Here is a 12,706-nt window from a genome sequence, read left to right on the forward strand (position 1 = left end):
ATAACAACATAAGGACCCTTGCTTTAGAAAGCCAACTCAAATAGGCACTTTATCATCTAGCACACAACTTTTACATTTTACGCTATTAGGTCCTTTTTGTAAATTAAGCACACAAACAGTTAATTTTTCACACGAGACTTTCAGACATGTCAATTCACTCATAATAGGCATGGAAAATAATATTAAAATATTTTTTTGACTTGGATATGTGGTCCCAAAACCACTATTCTGACTAGGGTCAAAACCGGACTGTTACAGTAGATTAGTGAGTAGAGCTTGTTTTAAATGTGGATCTCTTGATCATTATCTCCGAGACTGTCCAGAAAAGTTTGTAGCTGAAAGAGATCAACCATCGAAAGTAAGTAATATAGCTACCAGAGGGAGACCGCTCCGACACTCTAGAAATACTAGTGGTAATCGAGGTGCTATGAGAGATTCTGCTGTGAGATCTGAGGCACGAGCACCTGCTCGAGCTTATGCTATTTGTGAATGGGAGGAAGCATCAGCGCCAGATGTTATTACTGGTACTTTTTCTCTTTTTGATACTGATATAGTTGCGTTGATAGATCCTGGATCAACTCATTCATATATCTGTATGAATTTAGTATTTAAAAAGGGTTTACATGTCGAGTCTACAGGGTTTGTAATTAAAGTATCGAACCTCTTAAGCAAGTCTGTTTTAGTTGATAAAATTTGTAAGAATTGTCCTTTGGTGACTCGGGGTTACTATTTTTGGGCTGATTTGATGCTTCTTCCGTTCGATGAGTTTAATGTGATTCTAGGTATGGATTTGCTGACAATGCATGATGCGGTTGTGAATTGTAGACAAAAGATTATTGAATTGAAATGTCAAAATGATGAAATTCTTCGGATTAAGTCTAATGATTTGAGTGAATTACCTACTGTGATATTATCTATGTTAGCTTGAAAATATATGAAAAAGGGCTATGATGCATATCTTGCATTCGTACTGGATACAAAGGTGTCTGAATCAAAGATTAAATATGTACCTATTGTTTATGAGTGTTTAGATGTATTTCAAGAAGAATTATCAGGTTTGCCACTGATTAGAGAGGTTGAATTTCGTATTGAATTAGTACCGAGAACAACACTGATTTTGAGAGCTCCGTACAAAATGGCTCCAACAGAATTAAAAGATTTGAAAGCTCAGTTGCAAGAACTGACATATGGATGTTTTACACGACCGAGTTATTCACCCTGGGGTGCAATGGTATTGTTGGTGAAAAAGAAGGATGACACGATAAGAATGTGTATCGACTACAGACAGCTGAATAAAGTGACTATAAAGAACAAATACCCTCTACCATGGATTGATGATTTATTTGATCAGTTGAAAGGGGCTACAGTATTTTCAAAGATTGATTTGAGATTGGGTTATAATCAGTTGCGAGTTAAAGAGTTAGATGTGTCGAAAACCACGTTTAGAACAAGGTATAGACATTATGAATTCCTGGTTAAGCCTTTCAGATTAACTAACGCCCCTGCAGTCTTCATGGATTTGATGAACCGGATATTCAGACCATATTTAGACATATTGTTGTTGTATTCATTGACAACATTCTGATCTATTCACGAGATAAATATGAACATACCGAGCACTTGAGAGTTGTGTTACAAACCCTATGTGATAAGCAATTATTGTGAGTTTTGGTTCCGAGAGGTTGGATCTCTGGGGCATATTGTTTCAGCTGACAGTATTAGAGTTAACCCGAGTAATATTTTTGCTATTGTTGATTAGAAAGGTCTGAGAAATGTGTCTGATAGTTTTCTGGGTTTAGCGGGCTATTATCAAATATTTGTGAAAGGATTCTTGATGATTGCGACACCAAGGACACGACTGCTTCAAAAAGATGTGAAATTTGAATTGTCAGAAAAATTTCAGCAGAGTTTTGAGAAGTTGAAAGTACTATTAACTAAAGCACCAATTTTGGTTCAACCGGAATCAGGGAAAGACATTGTGATTTATAGTGATGCGTCAATAAATGGTTTGGGATGTGTTTTGATGCAAGAAGGAAAGTTATAGCTTATGCTTCCTGACAATTGAAACTGCATGAAAAGAATTATTAGACACATGACTTAGAGTTGGCTGCAATTGTGTTGGAATTGAAAATGTGGCGACACTACTTATACGGTGAGAAATGCCACATTTATATTGATCACAAAAGCTTAAAATATTTGATGTCACAGAAGGATTTGAATTTGTGACAACGAAATGGCTTGAATTATTGAAAGATTATGAATTTGTGATTGATTATCATCCGGGAAAAGCTAATGTTGTTGCTGGTACCCTAAGCCGAAAATATTTTTTTTGCATTACGAGCAATGAATACCCAATTGATGATTTGTGATGATAGGTCTATTTTAGTTGAATTAAAAGCTAAACCGGTATTTCTTCAACAAATCTGTGAATCTCAGAAAAATGATCACGAATTGCAAGCTAAACGAATTTAATGTGAGAACATCCCTGATTCAGAGTTTAAGATTGGGACCGATGATTGTTTAAGGTTCTAGAATAGAATCTGCATACCGAGAAATTCAAAACTCATTCAGAAGATTTTGCATGAAGCACACCATAGCTGCTTATCTGTTCATCTGAGAAGTACCAAAATGTTCAACGATTTGAAACAGTTTTATTGGTGGCAAGGCATGTAACACCCCTTACCTGTATTCGACGCCGGGATAAGGTTCGAGGCGTTACTGGACCTAAACGTACACAATTTCATAAAATCGGGTCGTAAAACTTCATTTAAATTAAAAACATTCTATCACATGCATAATGTTCCTTACATGAGCTACCAGGGCTCTAAATATGCATTAAAGGCGGGTTGGGACTAAACCGAGAACTTTGGAAAGTTTTGGGAAAACATAGAAAAATTTTCATGAAACAGGATCACACACCCGTGTGGACACAGGTACATGCCCGGGTCTCTTCAACACACCTGAGTCCTCAGGCTGTGTAACTCTCTGTTTATGACATCAGCAAAACAAATTAAACCACACGGCCAGGCCACAAGCCCGTGTGCTAGGCCATGTCCTCCACACGGCTTAGACACATGGCCGTGTCTCTACCCGTGTAGCTAGCACTTAGGCTATTTTCCAAGCCTTTTTTGTTTCCTTAACCCTTCACATGCTTAAAAACTTCATAAACATATGCTATAACACCAATTTAATGATTACACATCCTTTATTAAGACTCAAAAATAGAATTTGCATGGCTACATACATGTGAATCACATACTTGTATAATACCAAGTCTTAACACATCCATTCATATTATTTTGGCTTTACCATTTTAATCACTATTATACTCTTATACCATGTTCAATAGCATACCATTTAATCTCAACAAAATCAGCAAGAAAACATATCATGATATCATCTAATCATAGCAATCAAGCCAAAATCATATAACCACTTCACAGGGCAATATCACATAACTTGGATAATTAGGCTTACCAGTCATGACCGTCATAAGCCACATCTCATGGCTATATACAATGTACAAATATGAGCCAACATCTTGGCCAAATCATAAGAACACATATCAATAAGTAAGTCCCTAAACATGCCACTCACTTGAAGACGTTTAAGATTCATCAATGCCCAGAAAGTGATAGCTTGATAGTGTGATGCTGCCTCCGACGATTTCCAAGCCCGAGCTGACCTGACAACACTAAAAGAAATGGAAAAGGAGAGGGGTAAGCTTTACGTTCTGGCCAAGCTGTCTTCTCGAGTCATGGTTACTAAATTATTTATATCTGGAGCTATGGAACACCAAATTAAGATCTACTAATTTTTCCTAAAACTAGACTCACATATCTTCTTACCATAAAATTTCCAGAATTTATGAATTAGCCAATAAGTACAGTTTATTCTTCAAATTTACCCCTTTTCTGCTGTTTGCCAGCTTCGACCTTCCTTTACTAAAACTTAATTATCTCATAGTACGAAAATTAAAATAATGTTCCCGTTTATTTCCTAGAAAATAGACTCATTAAAAATTTAGTCATATGTATTCTAACCCATAATTATTCTTGTAAAATTTTTAGTAATTTTCCAAATTTAAAACAGGGGAGCACAAAATCACTCTCACCGTGTCTCACAAAAATTAAAATATCTCATAATATGAAATTCTAATTTTATTTCCAAAATTTTTGGTGGATTTTCAAAGTTGGACTACTGCAGCTGTCCAAAACTATTTTAGTGCAATATGATGATAACTATCTTAAGTTCATTTTCAACTAATCATGAACTCACCATTTCATGGCTTCCATGTTCAATTACACAAAGACATAACAACATAACCATAAAGATTATTCATCATTCAAGCCTTTTTGCATACTTATCATATGTTCATATATATACATATACATAAACTTTTTCACCATAAGTCATTCTTCATCAAGGCACTGCTCATAAGTTTAGCGTACATACCTGTACTCACTCATAGTGTATCACATAACCATATCTTATTTAATATGCCCTCATTGGGCCTTTCATCACATTATCCATTGCATTACCCGTTGAACACTCGGAATACTATTGGATACATGGAACTTGCACATAAGTTCCACATAAACATACGTAGCCGAAGCTACCTCATATCCTGCAACGCTCACAAATGAGCTACTCACGGGCTTACTCGTATAAGATATCGATCAAGGTGTAACTACACAGGCTGCTCACAAAAGCTGTAAGGTATCTGACCATTCAAGCATTACCTAGCCACCGGTAGGACACACAAGACCATTACCCAGAACTCAATCACATGTATCACATCCATTATGAACTCGGACCACTCAACGAGCTCAGATGCTCGCATCCATAATGAATTTAGACCACTCAACGAGCTCGGATGCCACATATATCACGAACCTGGACCACTCACTGATTTTGGACTTCTTAATTCCTAGTGACATGTCACTTGTATCCTAAACTATTCCTAAGGTTCAAACGGGGTTTTTCTTACTTACATATTGCACCTTTATTGCACTTGCTCGTGACGTCGTGGATAGCGACCATAATATCATTCATGCTTGCAATAGTACCAATTGCCCATTCATAGCATAATAAGGCATAACTCAAATAGCAAAGAAGCTTTTAAGAATTTATATAACATATATCACATATTTCATATATCACTTGTCATGTATAATCATTTTCTTGCATTTCATGTAATATTCTTCCATGTCATATTTCCACATCATAAACATCATTCCATCAACTTTTCCAATGTATTAAATCATACAATATATGCAATAATACTAAGGAATATAATTCAAACATAACATTGCATTACTATTATCATACGAACTTACCTCGAATCTGAGCATGGCTAATTATTTCATTTTAGTCCACAATCTCGTACTTTCCCGATTGAAGCCCAAATCTCGGTTTTCTTAATCTAACATTTCAAATATAGCTTATTTAGGACTCACATTATTCATATAGACCCAAAAATCATATTATGGAAAAATTATTTTTTTGCCGCTAAATTTTGTCATATTTACACTTTTGCCCTAAGGCTCGTAAAATGATTTTCATTCAATTTATTTGTTCTTTAAGCCTAGCCGAATGATTTTCATAACTATAGCAGTCCACAATTCCCACTAAATCACACTTTTATGACAAATTTTATAACTTTTACAATCTAGTCCTTTTAAGCATTTTCACCGAAAATCACTTACCAAAAGTCATTTTTTAACACCCAACATTCATTTTCTACCATTAGACATCAAAACACATGCATATCACTCATGGGTAAATTTTTAAACATAAACCCTAGTTCAAAATAATGGTAGAAATAGGTAAATCGAGTTACCGGGACTTCAGAAATGTAAAGAACATTAAAAACGGGGTTCGGGATCATTGACAATTGAGCTTGGAAGCTTGAACCAAACCCTAGCCATGGATTCCATGGTAAATTTGGCTGGTACAGGAAGAAGATGAAAAAATTTGGCTTATTTTGGCTTTCTAATTCTGTTAATTATTAGATTACCAAAACGCCCATAAATTAAAAATATTCTATTTCAACCATTTCATGTCTATTTTTGTCCAACAATTAACCAATGGTCTAATTACCATTTAAGGACCTCAAATTTAAAATTTCAAAACAATTTGACACCTCTAACATGTAGAACTCAACTTTTGCACTTTTTACAATTTAGTCCTTTTGACTAAATTGAGTGCCCAAACGTCAAAATTTTCAAATGAAATTTTCACGAAATCATCCCGTGAAATTTAGACCATAAAAATATAATAAAAATAAGTTCTCTTACGTCGAATTTGTGGTCCCGAAACCACTATTTCGACTAGGCCCTAATTCGGGATGTTACAACTCTCCCCCCTTTAGGGATTTTTGTCCCCGAAAATATTGCCAGAAGAGTGATTTAGCTTACACATAAACTCCACTATCACATAATCATTGCTAAAGAACTTTTACTCAGGCTATGATTAATACTCAGCTCTTTAATTTCTCATACTAAAGTCATTAGTAATTCTTCGCTATACGACACATCAACTGAATCTTGATCTCTATTGGGGAATTCATGTACTCAAATGCCTGATCCATACTGTCATAGCACATACATACATAACATACTTGAATCCTTCTGGATTTAAATGGCATAGCTAGCTCGATTATCATGGCCTTATACTCTCTACAATTTTATACAGTCGGACGATTTGCTAATTCAACCTCTAGCCTTCATTAAAATTCAGAACCTCATTTAGCTTTCTCAATAATTCACGATATAAATCCCGAATCTCAATCCGATTAACAAAGACTAGCATTTTAAGAAATTCGACAATCTCAGAGATACATAATTCTAGTAATCTGATAAGCGAGAATTCAGTACGTACCGAAACGATTTGCAATTTTGCCAAATGACAACAAATCTCATAACATTTCTCACCCGCACAGACTTACAATAAAACTTCAATTTTTAGTCTTGAACTCAGCTAAGACCAATCCGTCAATAGATAAGATCAACCTTATAACCATTATTCTCAAGGAAATCGAGGATTTTCAACCCCAATACTAGTAACTGCATTTTTGCTGTTCTCAAAGATCAAACAGTAACTAACTCATCATCTTTCAATGGTTCAAATCATTTATGTTATTTTAGGTTCAGATCTTTTCATAACATTGGATACTTTAAGCTATCTCATTACCTTATAGACCTAAAACATCATATTCCGCTTAATGACACATCACTAAAAATCAAGAATTTCTTACCTGATGCAGGCTAAACCAAATCTAATGCTTCGGTTAACAATGTCCTCAACTGTTCAAAACCTTGCTAACATGTAATAGATCATGCATGTAACACCCCGTACCCGAGACCGTCGCTGGGGTCGGACACGAGGGGTTAACAGACTTCGTTCACTTAATTTCACCGTTCATAAAAAAAATTTTCTAGACAGCTGGCTAACTGTGTCACTGTCACCTTAAAAATCATAACTTGAGTTCTACAACTCGAAAATCAGTTTCGTGATTTTTCCCTGAAACTAGACTCATATATCCATCTACAAATTTTTTTATAGAATTTTTGGTCGGCCCAATTAGTACAGTTTATTAGTTAAAGTCTCCCCTGTTCCAGGGTGCGACTACACTGACCTTCATGCATTACGACCTGGATATCTCCCTGTACAGGGCTTCAATACTGATGCCGTTTGTTTCTATAGAAACTAGACTCAAAAAGGAATCTATACATATATGGAATAACTTCTAAATGTCTCGGGTTAATTTATAATGAATTTCCAAAGTTGGAACAGGGAATCCAGAAACCGTTCTGGCCCTGTTTCACGAAAACCTAAATATCTCTTAACATACAACTCATATGACCGTTTTGTTTCTTCCATATGAAAGTAGATTCATCAAGGTTCATTTAAATAATTTATTCACTATTTAATTTCATTCCTAATATTTTTAGTGATTTTCACATCCACATCGATGCTGCTGTCAGCATCTGCCTTTAAGGTAGACTTTACCTATTTCATAGTTTCCATGATTCAATTAGCCCTTTTTGCATACATAGCAGAAAGTATAATCATGATTAACCATTCCAATGGCTAATCGTTTCCAAACATTTCCATACCTCTTAGTGATCAACATACAAACGATTATAGTACTATGCTAAAAACGTATATAAGCCATTTTCGCATGGCTATCCAAAGTTTTACATACCAAAGTTCAAACAAACATAATAGCCTATACATGCCAAAATGTTCTCTTAGACCGACTAAGAAGAAGATACCAAAAAGTTGCAAGCTGGTGTGATGACTTCGATGACGGTCCCGAATACGCAAAAAGTCGAGTCCAAGAAACCTAAAATGGGTGACAAGCAAACACCGAATGAGTATATAACTCAGTAAGTCATAAGCATTACACTACCATCCATTAATAAAATTTTCACAAGAGGAAACAACGAAATGAGGCTAAGTACTCCATCCATACCGAACTATGCCATAGTTTCTTAGACCTTACGATTCAATCTCATTCCAAGTCCTACATTGACATTTCATACGCTATTCAATAGGATAATTGAGGCATTTCCATACATCATTTTATTTTCGTTACAATCATACAACTAAACGAGCTTTCACCTATTCCACGATGAACCTTATGTACGTGACTTCAATTATAATCATCACATAGGTTCAAAACTTACCACGCTCAACTCCATATATAAACATAGCACCTATTAGCCATGAACTCAAGGTACTTACCCTTTCTGCTGTTCGAAATCGATTCGGTAAGGTCGCACCCTTAATATAAATAATTGATAGAATATATATATATATATATATATATTTATATAGTGGGTTTGCACACATAGTGCTTAATAATCAACCACGCACACTTAGTGCCATGTACTTTAAACTCGCACACTTAGTGCCACACATTTCAAGCCCGCACACTTAGTGCCATTCTCTCAACCGTGAACACTTATTGTCCGCACACTTAGTGCCGAAAACCAGCCACTATATACGCTTCACTTCCTTTTTACATTCGACAATTTCATCTCTACATACATATACATTTGTATACATTTCACCTCATTAAACACAATTGCATAGGTATTACGATCATTTAAATCAATACCAACTATATGCTTAATGACTTACCTTGTGTTGGGTAAAATAATTCCAAGTCGGCTACTGATGACCTTCGATTTCCCCTTGTTGGACGCCTCTCCTTTAGGATCTTGAGCTTAAACAAATAAATTAACTCATTCAACCGCTTTGCTACATATATTGGTATTCACATTTTAATGATTTTATGACATACGGAACAGCATGGTAAAATTTTTATCTTGCTACCTTATGCTCTTAGCTATTCGGCTAATAACCATATGCTATCGCCCTACTATCAATAATCCAATCACACATGCATATATATATATATATGTCCGAATGTACAAAGCTTAGACTCATCATCACCTATGCTCTTAATTTGATGGTCGAATATGCATACATATATATATATAATATCAACTATACTATCATCTTTAATTCACCTAAACAGAAAATTTCATCTCATGAACACTTGACTGAATTTTTCCTAATCTAGCATGGCTTCACATATATTTGTAACATCCTATAAATCCACATATATCACATTTCTACATAAATTTTCTTTTACTTTTCCTCTACTTCCATTCACAACATCAAAAGCACCATACACATGTATCATTACAAAGCTTCACACTTAGCATGCAAATGACATCAACACAAATCCACCTTAGCGAAACTTAACTCATCTTCATACCTCATCACCACAACATCAAACATCAAACATCAACCAAGAAGACAACACCCATGGCTGAATATCATCCCCATCTCATAGCAAAGATTTAAACCATGGGCTAGGTAGAACTCAAACTAACAACTAAAAACATGCATGAATCTCATGGACAACATCAAACATACCTTAGTCTAGCAACCTCCCATGGCTGATTTTCTCAAGCTCTTCCCCCCCCCTTCTTCTTAGAACATTCGGCCAAGCCAACAAAATGTGAAAGGATGGACACTTTTTTTTTCTTTTCTTTGTTTTCATCATATTCCTTTTTCATTATTTATTCTTTCTAACATAACCACTAACTAAACATGTTTGCAACATGTTTACATTCATAGCATGGCCGGCCACTATGCTTAAATTTTGGGTAAATTGACATGCAAACCCAGCATTTTCACAACATGCATTTATAGGCCACCTTACATTTGCCTAGCACATTTCTAAATTTTCTCACATAAGTCCTATTTGATAAAATTCACTACAATTAACAAAATCCAAACATGAAATTTTCACACATGCATATGTACATATAATGAGCATCAACTATGACGGTTAATTATTTTTATGACTCGGTTTAGTGGTCCCGAAACCACTTTTCGACTAGGGTCAATTTAGGGCTGTCACAATGCAACTTTCACAAGGCAATAAATTTTATCATTCAAAGTAGCTTTAAATCATATCAACGTCTTCTAAGTTATGTACACTTTTCATTCAGACTAATAGTCTTTTACCCATAAAGACATGAAATTTTATTCCCAAACATAAATATCTCATTTAATCTTTCAAACAATAACCAATACAAATTGAACAACCAAGTCAATCTTAATCATCAATGAATGACATTTCAAGAAATCCTCTCTTTCGGTCAATAGAATGATTCAACATGTAATCATTCAAAGTCTTATCATGCTAATCAAAAACCATTTCAAATGCATTAAGTCAAGTAACAGGGATATCTCAATTGAAGGCATCAACTTTGATTAACTTACTTGGGAAAAGAATTCCATCATACCAATTGAAATTCGCGTTTTCACCACTTATGTCCTTGTCGATGTCAAATTTTTCATGAAGATTTAGAGAAATCGAGATATCGGAATCACCACATTACTATAATCGACTAGAAGCATGATCATAATTAACATAGTTATCATAGGCCAAAGAACACACTTTAGATATAAGCCACAATCGACAATTTACGGAATAGAGATGACATGAAAACCAAGATAAAAAAGTCTAGGGCAAAGAAATCCAAGATAAAGAAATCCAAGATACAGAAATCTAAGATACAATATCATAATGAAAGTCCGAGAACAACGCTCATAAGAACAATATGAAGGATCTCGATAATTCCTCAGAGAAGAGAAGTCCAGAAGAGTACATCAATCCAACCCACTGGAATTAAATGCAACAAGGATAATATACCTTCCCATGTATGTATCAAACAGAACATCAATTAGAAGAAATAGAATCATAACATTATGTGTGTTACCTCATAAAGTCCCAATAGATGAATAATAGAATGCTAGAGGGAAAGAGGACAATACAGTTTATATACCAGTCGGACTATCAATACATGGTGACGAGATTGGCACTAAGTGTGCGTGCTGGAAATATATGGCACTAAGTGTGCGTGCTGGAAATATAAGGCACTAAGTGTGCATGCTGGAAAAATATGACACTATGTGTGCAAGCTGGAAAAATACGACCTTTGGGTGTGCGAGCTCGAAGGGTATGGCACTGTGTGTGCGGGCTTAAATTGCGTGGCACTAAGTGTGCGAAATCGAGTAGTAAGCACTGTGTGTGCATTACTCTATATATATGGAGGGTGTGTCTCCATTGAATTGAGTATGGACAGCGGATCGGTAAGTACCTCGAGCTCATGACGAATAGAGAATACGTTCATGCTTGGGTTTGAATTTGGTAAGCCTTAAATCTATGTGATGATTGAAATTGTATGGTTGTGCTGGAAAATGAGTTAATGTGTAAAATGTTTGATTATCTTGTTGTGTAGAATATGAAATGTGGATGTATGACTTGGTACGAGATTGGACCGAAAGGTCCGAGGTATTATGGTATAGATTCGATATGGATGAGTACCTAGCCTCGTTTGTTGTACATGTTGTAGTAACTTTATCGATGGATTGATGAATGCTTATGACTTCTGAGTTGTAAACTCACTCGGTGTTTTTCTTGTCACCCATTTTAGGTCTCTCGGACTCGTATTGTTTGCGTGATCGGGACCGTCGTTGAAGTCATCACACCTGCTGAAATCTTGTGGTATTGTTTTCGTTGTTGAAGAACATTTGGCATGTATAGGCTATTATATTTTGTCGAATTGTGGGTTGTAAACTTTAAGCCATGTGAAAATGGCCTATGTGGTCGTCAAGTGGGATGCTAGAACCTATAGCCACGAGTCTTTGAAACTCTAATTTTGATATGGTGGCCATAATTTGTGTCATGTATGATGGATGATTAAGGCCAAGGAAAGATTCATGAAATTGGCATAGTCTACTGCAGTAACTGTTGCAGACAGCAGCAGTGAGATGAGATTGAAAAATCACTAAAAATAGTAGAAGTAGAATTAAATAGTGAGTAAATAATGAAATTTAACCTTGATGAATCTATTTTTATATGGACGAAACGAAAAAACCAATTGAGCAGTATACTGAGAAATATTAAAGTTCTCGTGAGACAGGGCCAGAACGGTTTCTGGGTCCCCTGTCGCGACTTTGAAAATTTACCATAAATTATCCAGAAAGAATTAGGAGTCATGCCTTATATGTACAGATTCCATTTTGAGTCTAGTTTCATTAGAAACAAACGGCACCAGTATTAAAGCCCTGTACAGAGAGATATTCAAGTTGTAACGTGCGAAGGTCAGAGCAG

Source organism: Gossypium arboreum, chromosome 13 (genome assembly GCF_025698485.1).
Source record: "Gossypium arboreum isolate Shixiya-1 chromosome 13, ASM2569848v2, whole genome shotgun sequence".
NCBI classification, from domain to species: domain Eukaryota; kingdom Viridiplantae; phylum Streptophyta; class Magnoliopsida; order Malvales; family Malvaceae; genus Gossypium; species Gossypium arboreum.